The following is a 25324-nucleotide window of genomic DNA, read 5'->3' as shown; positions in this document are numbered from 1 at the left end:
CTGTACAAACTCTTCTTTGCATTGCATCAGAATACAAAATTTGGGAAGGAAGAAGGCAAAGCCAACTCAGACCCTGAAAACATTTGGGAAATTGCCACACAAGAAACCACAAATCGGCTGAGGCACTCAAAACAATGACAGCAAGCCAGAAGTGGAGCAAGCCAACAGCTGTGCCCTGATTGAAAAAGAACCATCCTCTTGTGCCCTGAATTCCATATTGCAGCCTCAACCAAAGCTCACATCAGAAAATTCATTACAAACCATGATAAATAAGAAAAAAGAGAAAAAAGCCAAAGAAATCTAAGAATCCATAATGATATTGGGTTTGATTTAGTTGCAAGGAAACCGGCTGTTCCCAGATTCATCCACCACTAAAGCTGACTGCCTGTGGAATTCTGACTGAATTAACCTGACAATCGCAGTGAAACTCAAGAAACCAAATTTCAGCTGAGGCACCCAAAACAAAGACAATAGCCAGAATTGGAGCACACCAACAGCTGTGCCCTGTTTGAAAAAGACCATTCCTCTGGTGCCCTGAACTCTATATTGCAGCCTCAAAACCAAAGCTCACATCAGAAAATTCATTACAAACCATGATAAATAAGGGAAATGTGAAAAAGCCAAAGAAATGCAAGAGTCCTTTGTGATATTTGGCTGGATTTAGACACAAAGAAACTGGCTGTTTCCAGATTCATCCCCCCCTTCCACAGACTGACTCTGGAATTCTGATTGAATTCACCTCAAAATCACACTCACACTCATTTGGGAGGGAATTAGAATCTGTCCCCTCAGCAGAAGCGTTCTATGTCATTTTCCAAAACACAGAAACTCATCTTGGTTGTGTTGCCTGTAGATTTCTAATCCTGAAAGGGCAATGCGCTGTGTTTTTTTTTTTTCTTTCTTTCATAATGGCTACTCTCCAAAATCTTGCTTGTATTGCATCAGAATACAAAATTTGGGAATAAGAAGGCAAAACCGACTCAGACCCAGAAAACATTTAGGAAATTGGCACTCAAGAAACCACAAATCGGCTGAGGCACCCAAAACAATGACAGCAAGCCAGAATTGGAGCAAGCCAAGAGCTGTGCCCTGATTGAAAAAGAACCTTCCTCTTGTGCCCTGAACTCAATATGCCAGCCTCAAAACCAAAGATCACATCAGAAAATTCATTACAAACCATGATAAATAAGGGAAATGTGAAAAAGCCAAAGAAATGCAAGAGTCCTTTGTGATATTTGGCAGGATTTAGACACAAAGAAACTGGCTGTTTCCAGATTCATCCCCCCCTTCCACAGACCGACTTTGGAATTCTGATTGAATTCACCTCAAAATCGCTCTCACACTCCATTTGGAGGGAATTAGAATCTGTCACCTCAGCAGAAGCGTTCCATGTCATTTTCCAAAACACAGAATCTCATCTTGGTTGTGTTGCCTATGGATTTCTAATCCTGAAAGGTCAATTTGCTGTGTTTTTTTTTTTTTCTTTCATAATGGCTACTCTGTCCAAAATCTTGCTTGTATTGCATCAGAATACAAAATTTGGGAAGGAAGAAGGCAAAGCCAACTCAGACCCCGAAAACATTTAGTAAATTGCCACACAAGAAACCACAAATCAGCTGAGGCACCCAAAACAATGACAGCAAGCCAGAAGTGGAGCAAGCCAACAGCTGTGCCCTGATTGAAAAAGAACCTTCCTCTTGTGCCCTGAACTCAATACGCCAGCCTCAAAACCAAAGCTCACATCAGAAAATTCATTACAAACCATGATAAATAAGAAAAAAGAGAAAAAAGCCAAAGAAATGCAAGAATCCATAATGATATAGGGCTTGATTTAGTCGCTAGGCAACCGGCTGTTCCTGGATTCATCCACCCCTCCAGCTGACTGCCTGTGGAATTCTGACTGAATTAACCTGAAAATCACAGTGAAACTCAGTTTGGAGGCAGTTAATATCTGTCACCTCAGCCAAAGTGTTCCATTTTTTTTTCCAAAACACAAAAACTCACCTTGGTCATGTTACCTGTAGATTTCTAAGCTTCAAATGCCTATTTGTTGGGTTTTTTATTTCATAATGGCTACTCTATACAAACTCTTCTTTGCATTGCATCAGAATACAAAATTTGGGAAGGAAGAAGGCAAAGCCAACTCAGACCCTGAAAACATTTGGGAAATTGCCACACAAGAAACCACAAATCGGCTGAGGCACTCAAAACAATGACAGCAAGCCAGAAGTGGAGCAAGCCAACAGCTGTGCCCTGATTGAAAAAGAACCATCCTCTTGTGCCCTGAACTCCATATTGCAGCCTCAAAACCAAAGCTCACATCAGAAAATTCATTACAAACCATGATAAATAAGAAAAAAGAGAAAAAGCCAAAGAAATGCAAGAATCCATAATGATATTGGGTTTGATTTAGTTGCAAGGAACTGGCTGTTCCCAGATTCATCCACCACTAAAGCTGACTGCCTGTGGAATTCTGACTGAATTAACCTGACAATCCCAGTGAAACTCAAGAAACCAAATTTCAGCTGAGGCACCCAAAACAAAGAAAATAGCCAGAATTGGAGCAAACCAACAGCTGTGCCCTGTTTGAAAAAGACCATTCCTCAGGTGCCCTGAACTCTATATTGCAGCCTCAAAACCAAAGCTCACATCAGAAAATTCATTACAAACCATGATAAATAAGGGAAATGTGAAAAAGCCAAAGAAATGCAAGAGTCCTTTGTGATATTTGGCTGGATTTAGACACAAAGAAACTGGCTGTTTCCAGATTCATCCCCCCCTTCCACAGACTGACTCTGGAATTCTGATTGAATTCACCTCAATATCGCACTCACACTCATTTGGGAGGGAATTAGAATCTGTCCCCTCAGCAGAAGCGTTCTATGTCATTTTCCAAAACACAGAAACTCATCTTGGTTGTGTTGCCTGTAGATTTCTAATCCTGAAATGGCAATGCGCTGTGTTTTTTTTTTTCTTTCATAATGGCTACTCTCCAAAACATGCTTGTATTGCATCAGAATACAAAATTTGGGAATAGGAAGGCAAAACCGACTCAGACCCCGAAAACATTTACGAAATTGGCACTCAAGAAACCACAAATCGGCTGAGGCACCCAAAACAATGACAGCAAGCCAGAATTGGAGCAAGCCAACAGCTGTGCCCTGGTTGAAAAAGAACCTTCCTCTTGTGCCCTGAACTCAATATGCCAGCCTCAAAACCAAAGCTCACATCAGAAAATTCATTACAAACCATGATAAATAAGAAAAATGAGAAAAAAGCCAAAAAAATGCAAGAATCCATGATGATATTGGACTTGATTTAGTCTCAAGAAAACCGAATGTTCCCGGATTCATCCACACCTCCAGCTGATGCCTGTGGAATTCTGACTGAATTAACCTGAAAATCACAGTGAAACTCAGTTTGGAGGCAATTAATATCTGTCACCTCAGCCAAAGTGTTCCATTTGATTTTCCAAAACACAAAAACTCACCTTGGTCATGTTACCTGTAGATTTATATTCTTCAAATGCCCATTTGTAATGTTTTTTATTTCATAATGGCTACTCTGTCCAAACTCTTGTTTGTGTTGCGTCAGAATACAGAATTTGGGAATGAAGAAGGCAAAGCCAACTCAGACCCAGAAAACATTTGGGAAATTGCCACACAAGAAACCACAATCGGCTGAGGCACTCAAAACAATGACAGCAAGCCAGAATTGAAGCAGGCCAACAGCTATGCCCTGTTTGAAAAAGACCATTCCTCCTGTGCACTGAACTCTATATTGCAGCCTCAAAACCAAAGCTCACATCAGAAAATTCATTACAAACCATGATAAAAAGAAAAAAGAGAAAGAAGCCAAAGAAATGCAAGAGTCCTTTGTGATATTGGGCTTGATTTAGTTGCAAGGAAACCAGCTGTTCCCGGATTCATCCACCCCTCCTAGCTGACTCGCTGTGGAATTCTGATTGAATTCACCTGAAAATCGCACTTACTCTCGATTTGGAGGAAATTAATATCTGCCCCTCAGTGGAAGGGTTCTATGTCATTTTCCAAAACCCAAAAACTCATCTTGGTCATGTTGCCTATGATTTCTAATCATGAAAACCCAATATGTTCTGTTTTTCAATTTCCTGATGGATCCTCGTTCTAAACCCTTGTTTGTATTGCATCAGAATACACAATTTGAAAAGGAAAAAGGCAAAACCAACTCAGACCAACAAAGCATTTAGGAAAAAGTCGCTCAAAGTGAAAAATTGCCTGAGGCACCCAAAGCAATTACAGAAAGCCAGAATTGGAGAGAAACAACAGCTGTGCCCTAATTGAAAAAGACCATTCCTCTGGTTCCCTGAACTCCTTAAGCCAGCCTCAAAACCACAACCCACATCAGAAAATTTATTACAAACCATGATAAATAAGAAAATGTGAAAAATGCAAAAAAGAAAAAGAAATGCAAGAGTCCTTCGTGATATGGCGCTTGTTTTAGTACAAGGAAACCAGCTGTTTCCGGATTCATCCACCCCTCCCAGCTGACTGACTGTGGAATTCTGATTGTATTCACCTGAAAAGAGAGAACATTTATAAGTATATTGGGACTGTGGAACCTGTCATTTACCAATCACATGTTAGACTGAATCATAGACCAAATATAGGGAAGAAATCCTATGCATGTAAACCTTGTGGGAATTCATTCAGTATTAAATACCCTCCATCACAGCACTCATATTGTGGAAAACCCTCATGTGTGTAATGATTGTGTGGAAACCACTCACCAGAAGTCAGATCTCATTAGACATCAGAGAATTCACACAGGGTTGAAATCTTACAAATCTAATGACTGTGGGAAGTTCTTTGGCCAGAAGAAACACCTCATAAATCATCAGAGAATTCACACAGGTGAGAAACCTTTTGAATGTAATGACTGTGGAAAATCCTTTGGCCAGAAGGCAAACCTCATAAATCATCAGAGAATTCACACAGGTGAGAAACCTTATGAATGCAATTACTATGGAAAATCCTTTGGCCAGAAGGCAAACCTCATAAATCATCAGAGAATTCACAGAGGGGAGAAACCTTATGAATGCAATCATTGTGGAAAAGCCTTTGCTGAGAAATCAAAGCTCACAAAGCATCAGACAATTTGTACTGGGGGAAACCTTATGATTGCAATGACTGTGGAAAAACCTTTGCTGAGAAGTCAAACCTCAGAAAGTATCAGAGCCTTCACACCATGGAGAAAGCTTATAAATGAAATGACTGTGGAAAAGCCTTTGGTCCCATCCTTGCATACCAAGGATAAATCCCACTTGGTCTGGGTGGATGATCTTTCTGATGCATTGTTGGATTCAATTGGCCAGAATTCTGTTGCAGATCTTTGCATGTATGTTCATCAGGGAAATTGGTCTATAATTACTTTCTTTGTTGCACTTTTTTCAAGTTTAGGAATGAAGGTGATGTTGGCTTCATAGAAAGAATTTGGGAGAATCGCCTCTCTCTCAATTGTTTTGAATAACTTGAGAAGAATTGCAGTTAGTGCTTTAAATGTCTGTTAGAATTCAGCAGTGAAGCCTTCCAGTTTTGGGGTTTTCTTGGTAGTGATGGTCTTTATTACTGGTATCATTTCCATCTGGTTATGTGTGTGTTTAGGTTTTCTATATCTTTGTTGCTCAATTTAGGTAGGTTTTATGGATGGAAGGATGGTGGAAAGCCTCTTTGCTGTACTTCATAACTCATAAGATATCAGAGTATCCACACAGGGAATTTTCTACTTGACCTTTTTGTGCAAGTTATATCTCATGAAATATTAGAGAATTCACCAAGGGGAGAAATGCATGAATATAATACATGTGAATAGCCTTTGTGGTGCAAATCAGACCTCATCAAACATAAAAGAATTCTCATGGGGAGCAATTTTATGAATGTAATGACTCAGAGCCTTTTACCATAATTCAGCCCTCATTGTACATCATCAAATTCATATAGGGAAAAACTCCTTTGAAAGTAAAATCCCTTTAATTAGAAGCCATACCTCATAAGACAACAGGGAATTCACGTGGGAGAGAAACCTTATGGGTGTAATGAGTGTTGGAAAGCTCTGCCCAAATCTCTCCTTATATCAGAATGCACAACATATATATCTAATGAATGAAATAAATGTGAGAAAGTCATTTCACATAGGTAATGCCTCATAATCCATCATGGAATTTGAACAAGGGAGAGACCTTAACAATATAATGAATGTGGAAGAGCTTTTCTCCAAAATTCATGTAAGTATTGTGACAAAACCTTTTGCTGGAAATCACATCCTATCCAACAGAGACTCATGTAAAGGAGAAAGCTTATAAATATTATTAGAGTCAGAAGTCAATGGTACATCAGAGAATTGACACAGGTGGTTTCTTAGGCGTATACTGATTGTGCAAAAACATTTTCTTTATTTCAGGCTTGTATAGACACAGAATTCACAAAAGGTGATAGTCTTTGCATGCTGTAAATACAATAAAACCTTTAGCCAGAAATTAGACATCAACAGACTTCAGAGAATTCATAAGGAACAAAAGTCTATGCAATGAATTTGGAAAATGTATTTCTGTTATAAATCAGTCTTCAATTCCCATGAATAGACTCACAAATGAGAAAACATGCATGCATAGAAAAGTTTTGTACCATAAATTATCTCTAGATGGTAAACTAATATATCACACAAAAGAAATATCATGAGTGTAATGGAATTGGGAAACCCTTTGCTATAAGGCCGATTTCCAGAAAGCTTAGCAAGATTACAGAAAAGTCTCTGAAAATGTAACATGTCTGAAAGATTTGTTGGCATCACAAACTGGAGGATAGCTCAAGTGCATGTGTTTTTGTGCCTGGCATCCAAATTGATATCTCTTTTTCTTTGATGAATTCCTTGTTTATTTATTTAGCAGATTTAGAGACAAAGGATTCCTGTCCATTGATTTACTACTATATGCCCACAATTGCCATGGTAAAGTATATGGCAAAAACTGAGTGCTGGGGGCTGTGAATCTGATTCATCACTGATAACATTGAAGACATTGGTTCCTGGTTCTTATGCTGCTATGCATGGAAATGTTTCTCTAATTTCATTTTCAAATAGTTCATTGTTAATATAAAGAAATGCTTCTAATTTTTAAAATTTCATTGAAATAATTTGTGATTAATGTGTCCTAGTCATGCATTATTACAGGGTGTAGTGCAATATTTGCACACATTTATGCAGTAAAAAGTGATCAAGCTAAGCAACTACAGTTTTATTAAGTTTTTAAAGAGTTATTTATTTGAAAGACAGAGTTACAGAGAGAAGTAGCAGCAGAGAGAGAGAGAGGCCTTCCTCTGCAGGTTCACTCCCCAGATGGCCACAATGGCCGGAGCTCTGCCAATCTGATTCCAGGAACCAGGAGCTTCTTCCAGATCTCCCACTTGGGTGCAGGGACCCAAGGACTTGGGCCATCTTCTACTGCTTTCCCAGGCCATAGCAGAGAGTTGGATCAGAAGAGGAGCAGCCAGGACTAGAACTGGTACCCACAGGGGATGCTGGTGCTTCAGGCCAGGGTGTTAGCCCACTGTGCCACAATGCTGGCCCCCAAGCAACTACAGTTTCTAATTCTTCTCCATGATTTGAGACTACCAGGTCCTCTCCTTCAGTTCTTTACACAGAACCTAATATGGTTGAATGTAGTCATCTCATTATATTATGGAACACCAGAAGTTCTTTCTGCCTCTTTGATTTTTGATACCTATTATCCAATCCCCCTCTATCCCTAGCTGCTTCCCTTCTCAGCCTCTAGTAATCACAGTTCTGTGTTCAGATCCATTATTTTCTTTCACTTCCACATGCGACAAGGACCAGGTGACATTTGTGTTCCTGCTTCTGTCTTATTTCAATTAATTTAATAATATTTTGTTCTTTTTTTGTATCTAAAAGAGGTTGCCCTGTCCATTGTTTTTCATTGATGGACAGCTAGATTGGTTTCACATCCTGGCTGCAGTGAACTGTGTTATAGTGGCTGTGTTATGGGAAAATTGCCGTATCTTTGATATGCTCTCCTCCTTTCCTTCTAATAAAATTTCCTTATTCTATATAGCCAAGAGCAAGATAACTCTCACATGGTAGGTCAATTTTTATCTTAGTTTAATTTTTGTTATTTATTTGAAAGAGTTACAATAGAGGTAGAGACACAGAGAGGTCCTCCATTAGCTGGTTCGCTCTACAGATGACTACAAAGGCCAGAGTTATGCCATTCTGAAACCTGGAGACAGGAGCTTCCTCTGGGTCTCCCTCATGGGTGCATGGGCCCAAGGACTTGGGCCATCTTCTACTGCTATCCCAGGAGATAGCAGAGAGCTGTATTGGAAGAAGAGCAGCTGGAACTAGAACTGGCACCCAAATGGGATGCTGGCCCTTCAGGCCAGGGCTTTAACTCACTGCACAACAGCGCCAGCCCCAATTTTTATCCTTTTTAAGGAATGACCATACTGTTCTGCATAACATCTGTACTAACTTGTGTTTTCACCTACCATATATGGTGGTTTTCTTTTCCCATGTGCTCTCTAGCATTTGTTATTTTTTATCAGTTTGGCATAAAAATGATATAGTATTGTTCATGTTTTTGTGTATTTTGAAATCAGTTAATTGGTTTATTAAATCTTTATTATTTGAAAGGTGGATTTAGAGAGAGAGGGAAAGACATAGATAGCTTTCATCTGCTGGCTCACACCCCAGAGAGTTTCAACAGTTGAGCCTGGGGCATGCTGGAGTCAGGAGCTTCATCCAAGTCTCCCACATGAGTGGCAAGGACCTGAGTCCTTCGTCCATCTTCTGCTGGTTTCCCAGGTGTTTAGCAGTGAGCTAAATTGGAAGTGGAGATTCCTAAACTCAAAGTGGAACTCAGATGTTATGCTGGCCTCACAGATTGCAGCTTTCCCCACTTGGCCACAATGCCAGCCCCTCTATCAATTTAATTCCTCAAAAATAGCTCAGTAATGTTGGCATCTATCTCATTTTGTTTTTTCTCTGTTATTATTCAACTTATTGATGTCTTATTTTTGTTCACATTATTCCTCTCAATTGCTCTACCTGAGGTGAGTAGGGCTGCTGTGTTGCTTAAATGAAGTGTATGCTTTAGATTACTCATTTAATGAGTGCATGTCATTCACATAGCACTTCACTGAAGTTCTACTATGTCCCAAATCCTCTTCTAGGCACAGAATTTAGACCACTTTTCTCTTAGGCCCAGATCTTGCCTTTAACATACTACTTGGAATTTAGTAGCTCATGAAATCTGCAGACTGCATAAATGAATGAATATTTTGAGGGCTGTGCTTTTGTGGAGGAACTTCATAGGAGACCGAAGGAATAAAATAAATCAAAAGTATCCACAGTATATAGAATGTATACTATTTTACAAGTCACAGAGAAGAAGAAGAAGAAGAAGGAAAGTAGTAAGACTAGAAAGTTTGTGGCAAGACTAACAGGCGCTGGTCAAGAACTTAATAAGCACATTAGGAAAGCAGTAAGGTTTCTTTTTTTTTTTTTTGAGGAAAAGTTTTTATTTCTAGTGATGAAATTGGCTACAGAACATTATGAAAGTTTAAAAATACAAAGAGAAATTGTCTATAATTAATAGATTCAAAATTTGACAATCAGTGAATATCATTATTAGTCATTACCAACAACAGTTATTGATTTGAAAGGCAGAGTGACAGGAAGAGGGAACCACTGCTTCACTCCCCAGACACTTGCAATAGCCAAAGCTTGACCAAGCCAAAACCAGGAACTGGGAATTCATTCTGGATGTCCCATTTGGGTGCAGGGACCCAAGCACTTCTGCCATCCTCCGTCTCCTCCCAGGGTGCACACTAGCAGAAACTTGCCTCAAAGCAGAGAAGCTACCACTCAAGCCAGGCATTTGTATATGGGATGTGGGTGTGTGGTGGTGATAGCAAGCCCTCATGGATAAAAAAAAAAAAAAAAAAAAAAAAAAGTTATTTCTATGCCAAGGAAATTACTCTGTAGTCTTTCTCTTATAAACTACGTATTGCTGAACCTAGATAATTTTTCCTTTATTTAACAATGACATGAAAATGTCAGTTGAGTTGGCTTTCCTGAAGACCTTGTTTCTTGAATATTAGTGGCTAGCTGAGATAAATTCTTTTCATCTCTTTCTCGCTTCGGCAGCACATGTGCTCGCTTCGGCAGCACATATACTAAAATTGGAATGATACAGAGAAGATTAGCATGCCCCTGCGCAGTAAGGTTTCTTTACCTCCCTGTAGGCTCTGCTCTCCAGAGGTGAACAGGGTCCTCTAAACCCACTTGCTGCACACACAAACACCTGAGTGTTGTATTCTCCCACAGGTGTTGGAGACTGATATGGTGTTCTGATTTATATTTACATAATGGCTAGTGACATCGGGCATATTCACATGTTTTGACCATGTACATTTCTTCTGAGAAATGTCTATTCAGATCCTTGCCTGTTTCTTCACTGTATTTTTTGGAGTTTTTCCAATTCATGTAAATGTTCTGGAAATCTGTAAACATTCAGAGTTTTAATTTTTCCTGCCATCTGTTCATTGTATCTACACTCTGATGTTTACTTTGTTGTGAAGAAGTATCTTAGTTGGATATACTCAAATGTCTCTGTTTTTATTTTTGTGACTATTGCTATTGGAATCTTACCCAAAAGCTATTGTGTGTTGACAATATTTAGAGTTTCCCTATGTTTACTTGGGTTTGGGTCTTATGATTACATTTTAATTCACTGTGAGTTCACTTTCACATAGTGTAAGAGATGTTGGAGTCTCTTTTCAGGCTTCTACATATGGATAATCAAGTTCCTCTGCACCACTTGTGAAAGAGATTCTTCTTTCTCCAGTTCATTTTAGTTCCTTTGTTAAATATGAGTTGCTGGTAGAAATTTGGGTTTATTTCTATGCTACCAAGTCTTTTCCATTGAACTATGTGTCTGTTATTATATCAGTGCTAACACTTCTTCTTTTTTTTTTGCAGTATATTTATTTGAAAGGCAGAGTTACAGAGAGGTAGAGGCAGAGAGAGAGAGAGGTCTTCCATCCACTGGTTTACTCCCCAAATGGTCACAATGGCCGGAGCTCTGTTGATCTGAATCCAAGTGTCAGGAGCTTCTTCCAGGTCTCTATGCAGGTGCAGGGGCCCAAAGACTTTGGCCATTTTCTACTTTTTTCTCAGGCTATACCAGAGAGGGGTATAAGAAGTGGAGCAGCTGGGAAACATACTGGCACCCATATGAGATGCCGGCACTGCAGACGGTGACTTTACCTGCTTTGTCATAGTGCTGACCCCTGTAATATGTCTTAAAATATGGTGTGATGTCTCCAGCTTTTTTTTGCTTTATAATATTGCTTTAGATGTTAAGCATCTCTCATGTTTCTATGTGAATTTTAGCATCATTTTTTCTAGCTCTGAGAACATCGTTGGTATGTTGATTGGGATTACATTGAATTTGCAAATTGCTTTTGGTAGTATGGATATTTTGGTATTATTCTTCCCATTCACAAACATAAGTTTTCTGTGAGACTGTCAAAAAGCCTTGACAAAAATTGGACTTTATTACACAAAAATTCATCACTTTTTGGGATCATTTAAATCCATAATTTTGCACTAATATTTGATAAATAATTAAAGACTTTGAGCATTTTAGTAGGAGAAATTAAAATATTTATCAATTTATTCAAATATTGTTTAGATGTGATATTCAAATATTGTTTAGAGCCATTGTCTATATTCCCTCTAAATTACGATCTTTTTGCTTTTTGCCTGTTAAACTTGTCCCTTGATTCAAGAACCCTTTTTAATGTAATGTAAACTGAAAATGTCATTTCATAAGCTAAAAAAAATGACAAAGAAGGAAAAAGAAGGGAGGGAGGTTGAGTATATAATTATGTTCTCCGAATTTTTTCTATAAAACATATTGAATCATTTAAAAGCTAATTAAAATTAAACTCAAAATTGGACCATTATGACCAATATTTAAAACAAGTGATTAAAAACTGTAGATGTCTTCAATTTTGATTATCATTCTTCTTTAGAATATCTGAAAGAAGTCCGGCTTCTCACTTTAAAATATACCAGTGTGTTAGAATTCAGTATTAAATGACTTTGTTTAAAAGTTTTATTTAATCTATTGCTTTAAGTAGTAATACTATGGCCATTGTAAAACAAAATCCTTATCATTTTTCATAAAACAGAAAGGGCCTTTAAAACATCATCACTAAAAATATTAAGAGACCTAAAATATAACATTCTTAAAACCCAAGTGATACCATTCAAAATTTTCAAATATGCAGGGATAGTTCATGTCAAGTAACTAAATAATTGTTAAGTGTATATATGGAATAGCTTCTATAAATTCTTTTGGCAAGGGCTGGCACTGTGGCATAGTGGGTGAGGCTGCCACCTGCAGTGCTGGTATTCCATAGGGGCATCAGTTCAAGACCTGGCTGCTCCACTTCCTATCCAGCTCTCTGCTATGGCCTGGGAAACACTATAAAATGGTGCAAGTCCTTGGGCCCCTGCACCTGCATAGGAGACCAGGAAGAGGCTCCTGGCTCCTGCCTTCCAGTCAGCACAGCTCCAGCCATGGAGGCCAACTGTGGAGTGAACCAGTGAATGGAAGACCACTCTCTCTGCCTGTCCTTCTCTCTCTGTGTAATTCTGACTTTCAAATAATATAAATAAATCTTTAAAAATTCTTTTGGCAAATAGATGAAGCTACTTGTTATACATTTCAAATAAATAGCAAACATACTAGAAAAATATATTGAATAAAATTTAAGCAACTCATAGCTATACACAGAAATTTCTCACCATAACAACATAGCAACCACTAAATTTCCAAATTCAATTTTCCACAACTTAGAATCTTTAACTCCAGAAGGAGTACAAAATTGACAGAACAGTGGCCTATGTATCAGGATACCTAATGCTAATACAGAATTATCCCTGCCACAACTTACCTATGTGACCTTGAACAATTCACTTTACTTCTCTGGGCTTGGCATTTAGCATCCTCATGTGATAAAGGAGGCTTGGATAAGATCAGTTGTACTCTATCTTGAGACTTCAATGATCTCTCAGTTTCCAAACAGGCACCTTAAGGGAAAGTAAACCTTTAGATCAAAGCTTACATTTTTAAATCTAAATATATTTTAAACTGTTTCTACAACTAGTACAAAACAACACATTCAAATGTGTACCATGCCACTTTTCAATATTTGGGAATAATTAATGCATCATTTTAGAGCATTGTCTTGAGGCCAGTGCTGTGGTGTAGCTAGTAAAGCCACTGCATGCAGTGGGGGCATCCCATATGGAGGCCGGTTCAAGTCCAGGCTGCTCCACTTTCCATTCAGCTGTCTGCTATAGCCTGGGAGAGCAGTAGGAAGTTGGCCCAAGTCCTTGGGCCCCTGAATCTGCATGGGAGACCCTGAAGAGGTCCTGGCTCCTGGTTTCAGATTGGCATATCTCTGACCTTTTAGGCCATCTGGGGAGTGAACCAGCAGATGGAGGACCTCTCTCTCTCTCTCTCTTCCTCTTGTTCACTATCTGTGTAACTCTGACTTCCAAATAAATAAATAAATAAATCTTTTAAAAAATCAAAAGAATATTGTCTGGCACACAGTGAACCACTAAGTACAAGATATTATTAGGAATATTAGATTGAAATATTGAAATAAACTAGGCAATAAGCCTTAAGATGCAAATTAATACCAAGAAATATAATCTCAAATTTCTGTGTTCAACAAGGTAGTCTCTTTTCACTACTAACTTTATACTAAATAAGATATTTTGATATTTTGTTAAGAGTAAATTTATCGGGGGCCAGCGCCGTGGCTCACTTGGTTAATTCTCCACCTGTGGTGCTGGTATCCCTTATGGGCAAAGTGTTCTAGTCCTGGTTGCTCCTCTTTCAGTCCAGCTTTCTGCTATGGCCCGGGAAGGCAGTAGAGGATGGCCCAAGTGCTTGGGCCCTGCACCCGGATGGGAGACCAGGAGAAAGCACCTGACTCCTGGCTTTGGATGGGCACAGCTCCAACTGTGGCAGCCATCTGGGGACTGAACCAATGGAAGGAAGGCCTTTCTGATTTCTCACTGTATATAACTCTACCTGTCAAATAAAAAAAATTATTAGTTTTTCATAAAAACTGCAGTATTGAAAAAGTTCTAAAATCCCTCTAATTCTAAATGTCTGTGACTGCTAACTCATTAGCACATATTGCATTCTTTACATCTGGGTAATCATGACAATTCACTTTTAAATGATTAACAGATCTGCTGTTATATATAAATACATGCTTTTCCGAAAATCATACAATAAGCAGACTACATACTTTACTTCAAGTAGAACTGCCATATCCAGTCCTACAATTGTAAATAAGACAGTTTCAATTGTTCAGCATTATCAATTATAAATTCCAATCGTGTAGCAATACTCATAAGAATTTAGGGGGCCGATGCTGTGGAGTAGCAAGTAGAGCTGTGGCTTGCAGTGCTGACATTCCAATTGGGTGCCAGTTCAAGTCCTGGCTACTCAAATTACTATCCATCTTTTTAGGCAAGTAAGACTTACTATCCAGCAGTAGAGGATGGCCCAGGCCCTTGGGCTCCTGCACCTGCATAGGAGACCCAAAAGAAGCTGCTGGCTCCTGGCTTTGGATTGGCAGAGCTCCAGCCATTGTGGCCAAATGGGGAGTGAACCAGCGGTTGGAAGACTGCTCTCTCTCTCTCTCTCTCCTTCTCTGTGTAACTCTGATTTTCAAGTAAAATAAATGAATCTTTTTTTAAAAAGGATGAAATAAAAAGGAAGATGAAGATTACAAAATTGTTTAATTTTTTTAATAAATATAAATTTCCAAAGTACAGCTTTTGGATTACAGTGGCTTCCCCTCCCCCAAAACATCCCTCCCACCCATAATCCTCCTATTTCCTGCTTCCTCTCCCATCCCAGAAGATTACAAAATTGTATGAAGGACATTTGTACAGTAAACAAATATACTGATTTCCAATGCAATATTTGAATACTTGAAGCAGGAAGGCTAAGTACTTCTTTGCCAAAATAACATGTTTTCTCCAGTGTAAAACCCATTTGCCATCCCAATACACAAAGGGATTTGGGGCAAGAAGGAAAAAAGAAGTCCACACATGCAGAAATTTTAAGCAAAACAAAATAGAGAATGTATTTAGTTTCATGTAAATCACATGAGAATTAATAGTATTCTACCAATTTGCAACAAATATTTTTAACTTTAATGAATGAATGAACTTTCAGTTACATAGCAGGAAACTTCTACCCTCTCCCATAAAACTGAAAGAGAAACTTTTTAAAAGTAAAAACTGATGAAAGAATTCTGCAATACATGTTAATGTTAAGTAGCCCAGCAGAGTTTATTTAGAAATACAAACACACACACAGAAAATAAATACATTAAAATCTTACTGAATAGTCCAGTAATAGTTCAGGATCCAATATGTGTGCAAAAGATTCTGGATTTCCCAGTCACTTTGTATAGGAAATGATGTGCTTTGCTATGTAGCATGTAACTTTAGATTCCTGAACACCTCCACTTTGCTTCTTACCCTGAGTCCCAGCAAATACAGGAACACAGCTGTTGAGTCATTCATTTTCTGGATTTGGGAATATCAAAGAATTAATGAGTATAGAAAGTTGTACAGCAAAGACCAAGAATATCCAAGGGAGGTCAGGAAAATCAATTGAACAAGTCAAAATACTATGAATGTATACTGAATGCTCTGTTTTTAATATGTCTTACTTACCTAAAAAGACATGAGGGCTATTGCTCTCTCTCTTAATACAACTAAGGAGAAGATATCACCAATGCTCAAGAAAAATGAATACACAGCAGAGCTAATACAAAATCCCAAAATTCCAAAATAGAAAAACTGGATATGCACTCCTTACACACACCCTGAAGTGGCAATGAAGTAGAACAAATCTAAAATTAGAAAAAAATCTTTTTTTAAAGATTTATTTATTTATTTTAAAGTCAGAGTTGCACAGAGAGAGGCAGAGAAGAGAGAGGGGTCTTCCATCCACTGGTTCTCTCCCCAGTTGGCTGCAATGGCCAGAGTTGTGCCAATCCAAAGCCAGGAGCAAGGAGCTTCTTCCAGGTCTCCCACATGGGTGCAGGGGCCCAGGACTTGGGCCATCTTCTACTGCTTTCCCAGGCTATAGCAGAGATCTGGATCCATATGAGCTGCCAGCACTGCAAGTGGTGGCTCTACCCACTATGCCACACCACTGGCCCCGAAAATTCTTGTCAAATTAAGAACATTTAACCTTTGTTTTAGAGTGCATTATTAAAATATCTAAACTGGGGGAATACATAATTTCTTTCTTTAGAAATCAGAAGAGAAAAAGAACACTTCAAGCCTACTGTGACACCACACAGAAGGAATGGAGAATCATGATCTCAATTAGCCTAGGGACAGAATAAAAGGGAGGGAAATAGGAACAACAGAATTAAGATGAATAAGCTTTGACAGCTGAGGGAATCTGAATGTAAAGAAAAGGCATGCAGTTAACTGAAACAATAGAGATAATTCTGAGAGGAAAAAACATTGTTAAGTCATATTAATGGGGCCAGAGCTGTGACTTAGTAAAGTAAAAAAAAAAATCTAAAATTTGTTTTTAAATTATATAATTAAAAAAGATTAAAAAAAGATGTTCAATCTTAAGTCTCTACAGCATAAGATATACATCAATTTTCCCAGGTTCTATTTGCATTTATTAACAAAGTTTCATGGGTATAATCACTAAAGTGGCTCCAATAAGTCTTTTTATAAAAATTATTTTTTATTTTGACAGGCAGAGTGGACAGTGAGAGAGACAGAGAGAAAGGTCTTCCTTTTTCTGTTGGTTTACCCCCTAGTGACCGCTGCCGCCAGTGTGCTGCGGCTGGCACATGGCGCTGATCCAAAGCCAGGAGCCAAGTGCTTCCTCCTGGTCTCCCATGCAGGTACGGGGCCCAAGCACTTTGGCCATCCTCCATTGCACTCCTGGGCCATAGCAGAGAGCTGGACTGGAAGTGGAGCAACTGGGACAGAATCTGGCTCTCCCAGCAGGACTAGAACTTGGTGTGCCTGCACCGCAGGTGGAGGATTAGCTTATTGAGCCATGGAGCCTGCCTCCAATAAGTCTTAACCTGGGATGCAACTAAATTTAACAAGGATACTCAATAGGAATTTTAGAAGAATTCCAAAATATGTATCAGAATAAAAATAAATACTTTACTTGGTACATCTCATTTTAACTATACTATTGTCTAAATTTCCAAATGTCAGATGTACTAAAAAAATCCCCAAAGCAGCAGAGTTGGTCCGACATGATGAGGAATAAAATAAAGAAAATGAGAATTCGCAGATCCCAGATTAAAATAACCAAGAAGGCCCAATAAAAGAAAACTCAATGTCTTCATACACTAACATTTATTACCTCAGATTTATTTAACAAAAAGGTGATTATTCCAGCTACATCCCATTAGGTAGCCCAATTTTACCTGCTAAATCCATTTAAAAAAAGCACCTCATGATATATTACTAAAATCATATTGCTATATGCCATCCACCATGTCCACTGTACCTTATACCTAATGTTAACAGATCTGATGAAAATCAGTAGATAAATGATGTGTCTTAACCACGTGTGGGAAATGTCTTTTGTTCAACATTTTTCCAAAAACCCCTCAGTCTCAGTTTGCCTTCACCTTGAAAAGACACTTCTGAGGTTTACTAATCAGTCCAGCTTCTTCGGGCCTCCCTCCAATGAAAGGGGCTAAAATCCATCAAAATAAACTCTAGGCACTGTCCTTGTGCTCCCAGTGACTTTTTCACTCTAGGGGCTCACAAACCTTCTAAATTCTTTAGATCACCTGTGATGTCCATTAGTTCTCAAAGACTATGATGCAAGTAATTTCCCCTCTTGGAACCTTGTTATTAACTGTGCTGTATGAGAAATGAAGTCTCCTACACACCTTGTGCTTATGATTCTCCAAACCATGTTGCCTGCTAGGACTTTGGCCATGAATATAGGACAGCAATACCTGAACATGATTACTGAGATCTCCTTAATAAAGGATAGACTGGGGCCAGCACTGTGGTGCAGTGGTGTAATCCTTTACCTGCAATGCTGGCACCCCATATGAGCACCAGTTCTAGTCCCCATTTCTCCTTTTCCCAGCCAGCTCTCTGCAATAGCCTGGGAAAGCAGTAGAAGCTGTTCCAAGTGCTTTGGTCCCTGCCAAAATATGGGAGACCTGGAAGCTCCTAGCTCAGATTGGCCCAGCTGCAGACATTGCAGTCATTAGGGGAGTAAATGAGCATATGGAAGACCTTTCTGTGTCTCTTCTTCTCACTCTCTGTAAGTAAACCTGTCAACTACATAAATAAATTCCTTATATATATATTTACATTTATTTATATATTTATGTATATAAATATATTCATATATAAAATATATTATAATTTATCATACAATATATTATATAATATATAATTATAAACAGATAATATTATATAATTTATTATATGTATTTTATATATATATATATATATATTATTGAGATGACTTCAATAGCCAGAGTGTGGCCAGGTTGAAACCAGGAGCTTTTCCTCTGATGTGTGTCCCAGGAATCCAGGTACTTGGAGCATCTTTCACTGCTTTTTCAATCCATTGGTAAGGAGCTGGATCAGAAATAATTATTTATATATAAATAACAAATTCATATATAATAATTATATACAATTATATATTTATAATAATTATATGCAATTCTATATTATGTATAGAAATATATAGTATAATATATAATATATATTATAATATATAAATATATATATGATGGACCAAAATATGGTATTCTCCATTTGGCAGAAGGGACAGGCTCCAATATCTACTGTCTATGTCAGTATGTCAGCATAATGCAGGAGGTAACCCCTCTACCAAATAAGAAAAGCTATTTCAGTTCAGCTGGACATCATTCTGCTGACTGTTGACCTTATTACTGTTAGTCTGGATGCTTTCATTGGTTGCAATCCAGAGACCCAATTTTCCCATAGATATAAACATCAGCAAACATGAAAATTTGGTAAGAAAAGCTTAAACTGAGAGTTATGATTAATAACTATTTTTTTAATTTTTATTTAATGCATATAAATTTCCAAAGTACGACTTATGGATTACAATGGCTTCCCCCCCATACCGTCCCTCCCACCCACAACCCTCCCCTTTCCCACTCCCTCTCCCCTTCCATTCACATCAAGATTCATTTTTGATTATCTTAATATACAGAAGATCAGCTTAGTATACATCAAGTATGGATTTCAACAGTTTGCTCCCACACAGAAACATAAAGTGAAAAATAATAGATGATGTTTTTTTTAAATGATGATGAAATCAGAGCAGACCTATTGTCATGTTTAATCCCAGTGAGAGTCAAGTTGGGAATTGATAATTTCTTTTTTTTTTTTTAACAGAGGATCAGTTTAGTATGCATTAAGTAAGGATTTCAACAGTTTGCACCCCCATAGAAACACAAAGTGAAATATATTGTTTGAGTACTCGTTATAGCATTAAATCTCAATGTACAGCACATTAAGGATAGAGATCCTACATGAGGAGTAAGTGCACAGTGACTCCTGTTGTTGACTTTACCAATTGACACTCCTGTCTATGGCATCAGTAATCTCCCTATGCTCCAGTCATGAGTTTCCAAGGCTATGGAAGCCCTCTGAGTTCTCCGACTCTTATCTTGTTTAGACAAGGTCGTAGATAACCTACGGTTCGACCCAGCCATCCCACTCCTTGGAATTTACCCAAAGGAATTTAAATTGGCAAACAAAAAAGAGGTCTGCACCCTAATGTTTATTGCAGCACAATTCACAATAGCTAAGACCTGGAACCAACCTAAATGCCCATCAACGATAGACTGGATAAAGAAATTATGGGATATGTACTCTTTAGAATACTATACCGCAGTAAGAAACAACGAAATCCAGTCATTTGCAACAAAATGGAGGAATCTGGAACACATCATGCTGAGTGAAATAAGCCAGTCCCAAAGGGACAAATACCATATGTTCTCCCTGATCAGTGACGACTGACTGAACACCAAGAGGGAAACCTGTTGGAGTGAGGTGGACACTATGGGAAACGGTGGCTTGATCAGCATAGCCCTGACTGTTAATGAACAACTTAATACATTATCCCTCTTAGTAGTTTTTTTTATCTGTTCTACTTAATATGACTGGTTTAGATCTGTAATTGATGCACAGTTATTCTTAAGTGTTGAAAATTAACTGAAATGTGATCCCTGTTGAACATGGTGGTGGGAATGGGAGAGGGAAGAGATGTATAATTTGGGACATGCTCAGGCTGACTTGCCCCAAGTGGTGGAGTTGGAAGCATACCAGGGGATTCCAATTCAATCCCATTGAGGTGGCATGTACCAATGCCATCTCACTGTTCCAGGTGATCAGTTTCAGTTCACAGTTGGTCATGGTGGAGGGACTGGGAGTCAAAGGGAGCACATAGACAAGTCTAGTACCTGCTAACGCTAACCGATGGAGTAAATAAAGGGGAGAGTGATCCAACATGGGAAGTGAGATACTCAGCAGACTCATAGAATGGCAGATGTCCTAAATAGCACTCTGGCCTCAGAATCAGCCCTAAAGGCATTCAGAGCTGGCTGAAAAGCTCATGAGAGTATTTCTGGCATGGAAAGCCAAGACACTCTGGCAAAAGATCTCTGCGAGTGAGATCCCAGTGGACAGAACAGGTCATCAAAGAAGGAGGTACCTTTCTCTGAAGGGAGGAGAGAACCTCCACTTTGACTATGACCTTGTCTAAACAAGATTAATAACTATTTTAACAAAATTTCTCAGAACCCATCTAATCCAAACCTTGGACAATTGGAAGACATTGTACTTGGCCCACCCATAATCAAAATGGATTCTAAATCCTTCAACTGCAAGGAGAGTATCATAGACATTAATGCTCCAAACGGATCCAGTTCTCTGCTAATGTGTCTGGAAAAGCAGCACAGGGTGACTCAAATATTGGGGCTCCTGCACCCTTGTGAGAGACCTGGAAGAAGCCCCTGGCTCCTGATATCAGTCTGGCCTAGCCGCAGTCATTGCAGCCATTTGAGGAGTGAACAAACCAGGAGGAAGATCAATCTCTCCCATTCTCTCCATCTAGTGCTGCCTTTCAAATTCATAAAAGGATCTTTAAGAAAATAGATCACTTCAATAAATTTGCCATTGCTCAGTCATGATGACTTTTACTACCTTCAGTTCTTTTTCAAAAGATTTATTTATTGGAAAGGCAGATAGAGGAGCTGGTGGTTGTGGTGCAGTGGACAAAGCTGCTATCTGTTACATTGGCATCCTGTATGTGCACCAGTTTAAGTACCAGCTATTCCATTTCTGATCCAGCTCCTTACCAATGGACTGAAAAAGCAGGGAAAGATGGCCCAAGTGCCTGGGATGCTGCCACGCACATTGCAGGAAAAGCTCCTTGCTGCCATGCACATCGGAGGGAAAGCTCCTGGCTTCAACCTGGCCACACTCTGGCTATTAAAGTCATCTCAAAAATGAATTAGGTGGTGGAAGATTTCTGTCTCTCCCTCTCTCTGTAACTCTTTCAAGTAAGTAATTAAATATTTTAATATGATAAAAAAGGCAGAGGCACACAGAGACAAAGAGAGAAGGAAAGAGAAGCAGAGAGATCTCCCATCTGCTGGTTCACTTTCTATATGGCTACCACTGTGCAAGACCAGGTTCTCAAGTCCCCATTGAGGTTACAGTTCTCCAATTTGACGACAGGAATGAAAGAATTTGAGCTATTATACATTGCTTCCCAGGGATATTAACATGAAGCTGATTTGGAAGTGTAGTACCCAAAACTCAGATTAGCACTGCAATATAGGATGTGGGCATCTGTTGTGACTGCTAACAAATTGGAAATCCTAGAGTAAAAATCAACAGATTCCTGGACATACACAATATACCAAAATTGAGTCATGAAGACACATAGAAAAGCTAAACAAATCAAAAACCAAGACAGAGATTGGATGAGTAATAAAGACCCTCCCAACAAGCAAAAGTCCAGGATCAGACAGCCTCACTATTGAATTCTACAGGACTTTTAAAGAACTAATGCTTCTCAAACTATTCAACACAATTGAAAGAGAGACAATCCTCTCAAACTCCTTCTATTAATCCTGCATCACCTTAATTCTTCAACTAGAAAAAGATACAGTGGAGAGAGAGTACTATAGAAAAATATCCCTGATGGGGGCCAGTGCCATAGCACACTGGGTTGATCCTCCACCCGTGGAGACGGCATCCCATATGGGTGCCAGTTCTGGTCCCGGTTGCTGCTATTCCAGTCCAGCTTTCTGCACTGGACTGGGAGGGCAGTGGAGGATGGCCCAAGTGCCTAGGTCCCTGCACCCGCATGGGTGACCAGGGAGATGCTCCTGACTCTGGCTTCCGATTGGACCAGCACTACCTGTTGGGCCATATGGAGCATAAACAAGCAGATAAAATACTTCTGTCTCTCTGCCTCTGCCTCTCCATCTCTGTAACTCAATCTTTCAAATAAATAATTCTTTTGAAAAGGTCAACAAACAATAAAGGCTGGTGGAGAGGGAGAGAAAAAGGTACCCTAATCCACTGTTGGTGGGAATGAAGCTAGTGCAACCATTATGGAAGGCAGTATCAAAGTTCCTCAGAAATCTGAAAACAAACATACCATGTGATCCTGCCATCTGACTACTGGGAATTTATCCGCATGAAATGAAATAGATTATGCACAGGCATGAGTTATCTGTACCCTCATGTTTATTACAGCTCAATTCACAATAGCTAACATGGAATCAACCCAGATGTCCATCAACTGGTGACTGGAACAAAAATATGAGCTATATATACAGTGTAAAATACTATTCAACCATAATTGAGAATGAAATCCCATCTTCTGTAACTAAATGGATGAACTGGAAACAAGTATGCTTCATGAAAGAAGCCAGTCCCCAAAAGACAAATACCATATGTTTTCTCTGACTGGTGGTAATTAATATATAGACAACAAAAAGCAGCATATGAGTTAAATTGACATTTTGAGATTTGAGTATTGTTCATAGCACTTTTCTGTACTCTTTGATAGAGTACACAACATATACTCATTGATATTTCTGCTACTACTTGCTGAATTCTTTATTTTGTAGAGGGTTAAAGCTTGTGATTCTAAAATAAAATCAAAGCATGCAGCTGTCAAAATTAAAAGAAAATAAAACAAGAAGGAGGGAGTTGGAAATATGAGAACAAGGGAAGATAGGATAGGATGTTATCAGTTTGCTCTTCAATCTGTATATATAAATTACATGAAATTTGTTCACTTAATATGCATTTAAAAATATAAACTTAACACTGGAAGAAAAAGACCTGAGATCAGTGTTTTCTGGATTACCACTAATAAAATTTAGTCTTCATTTATGTCTGACCATATTTAATTTCTTATTTATTTATTTTATAAGAAAATTAACATCACCATTCCTAACAAGTCCATCCTGCTTCATGCATATCTATCAGTTCCCACTATGCTAATAATTTCTCATGAACTTAAATCCATATCATCTTAAAAAGATGCAATGTGGGGCTGGCGCTGTGGCATAGCAGATAAAGTTGTTGCCTGCAGTGTTGGCAAGCCATATGGGTGCCAGTTCAAGTCGCGGCTGCTCCACTTCTGAACCAGCTCTCTGCTATGTCCTGGGAAAGCATTAGAAGGTGGCCCAAGTCCTTGGGGCCTTGCACACATGTGAAAGACCCTGAAGAAGCTCCTGGCTTCAGATTGACACAGACCAGTCATTGCGGCCAACTGGGAGTAAACCAGCCGATGGAAGACCTCTCTGTCTCTGTCTGTCTGTCTCTCTCTCTCTACCTCTTCTCTATTTGTGCAACTCTTTCAAATAAATAAATTAATATTTAAGAAAAAAGCCTGATTCATGTTATTATTTATGTGTTTTAGAGGCTTTGCAGATGTTGATTACATGTGCCATGAAAACCCATTAAAATGCAAATCCTATAAGAGGCAACTCCATGTGCACTAAACTGGTAAAATCCAGTGCATGTGTTGAGAAAAACACACTAGCAATACATTTCAAAAAGCTGTGAAATATTATAAGTGGCTGTCAAAAGCTAAAAATCTGACAATGACTCATTATGTCATTTATTTATATATAATGCTGAGAAAATCAGAAGTATTTGTTAAAACTTCTGCTAAAATGCACTTGATTTATAATTTTTAAATGCATCTTTCCTAGATGTAATGCAGTCCTGTACTACTTTAGAGTATCAGAAATTTAAAATGTTGGACCGGTGCTGTGGTGGAGCAGGTTAACACCCTGGTCTGAAGCGCCAGCATCCCATATGGGGGCCGGTTCAATACTCAGCTGCTCCACTTCTGATCCTGCTCTCTGCTATGGCCTGGCAAAGTAGTAGAAGATGGCCCAAGTCTTTGGGCCCCTGTACCCATCTGGGAGACCGGGAACTAGCTCCTGGCTCCTGGCTTCAGATCAGCACAGCTCTGGAAGTTGCAATCAATTAGGGAGTGAACACCAGATGGAAGACCTCTCTCTTTCTCTCTGTCTCTCCTCTCTGTCTGTAACTCGACTTGTACATAAATAAATAAATCTTTAAAACAATTAAGAAATTTAACATGTGAAAGGTTTTTAAAAAATGTATTTCTTTATTGTGAGGCAGAGTTACAGATATAGAGAGGAAGAGAAAGAGAGGTCTTCTATCGACTGGTTCACCCCTAAATGGCCAGAATGGCTGGAGCTGGGCCGATCTGAAGCCAGGTGCCAGAAGCCAGGAGCCAGCAGCTTCCTCCAGGTCTCTCACATGGGTGCAGGGGCCCAAGAACTCAGGGCATATTGCACTGCTTTCCTAGGCCATTAGTAAAGAGCTGGATTGGAAGTGCAGGAGCAGGGACTCAAACTGGTGCCCATGTGGGATGCTGGTGCTGCAGGTGGATGCTTAATCTACTATGCCACAGAGTGGGCCCAGTGAATGGTTTTAGGAAGACATCTTTCATGTAGACTAGGCTGCAATATTGCAAGGTAAGGTTTAGCTTTTATTCCCACACATCAGTATTCATCTTTTAGCAACTATAAATACTGAATATCATACATATAGACATAAATATAGGTAACTGAAGATTTTGTTGTCATTCTTTCTAATTCTC

At 38.9% G+C, this 25324-nt stretch overlaps 1 pseudogene; it reads left to right on the top strand.

The window, feature by feature from the left end:
* Positions 1-10202: 10202 nt before the first annotated feature.
* LOC138848054 (U6 spliceosomal RNA) lies at positions 10203-10270 on the top strand (annotated as a pseudogene).
* The last annotated feature ends 15054 nt before the right edge of the window (positions 10271-25324 follow it).

This window comes from Oryctolagus cuniculus, unplaced genomic scaffold, assembly GCF_964237555.1.
Source record: "Oryctolagus cuniculus unplaced genomic scaffold, mOryCun1.1 SCAFFOLD_95, whole genome shotgun sequence".
Lineage (NCBI taxonomy): Eukaryota > Metazoa > Chordata > Mammalia > Lagomorpha > Leporidae > Oryctolagus > Oryctolagus cuniculus.
Note: the sequence above shows the minus strand (reverse complement) of the source record. Positions and strands in the feature narration are given on the sequence as shown.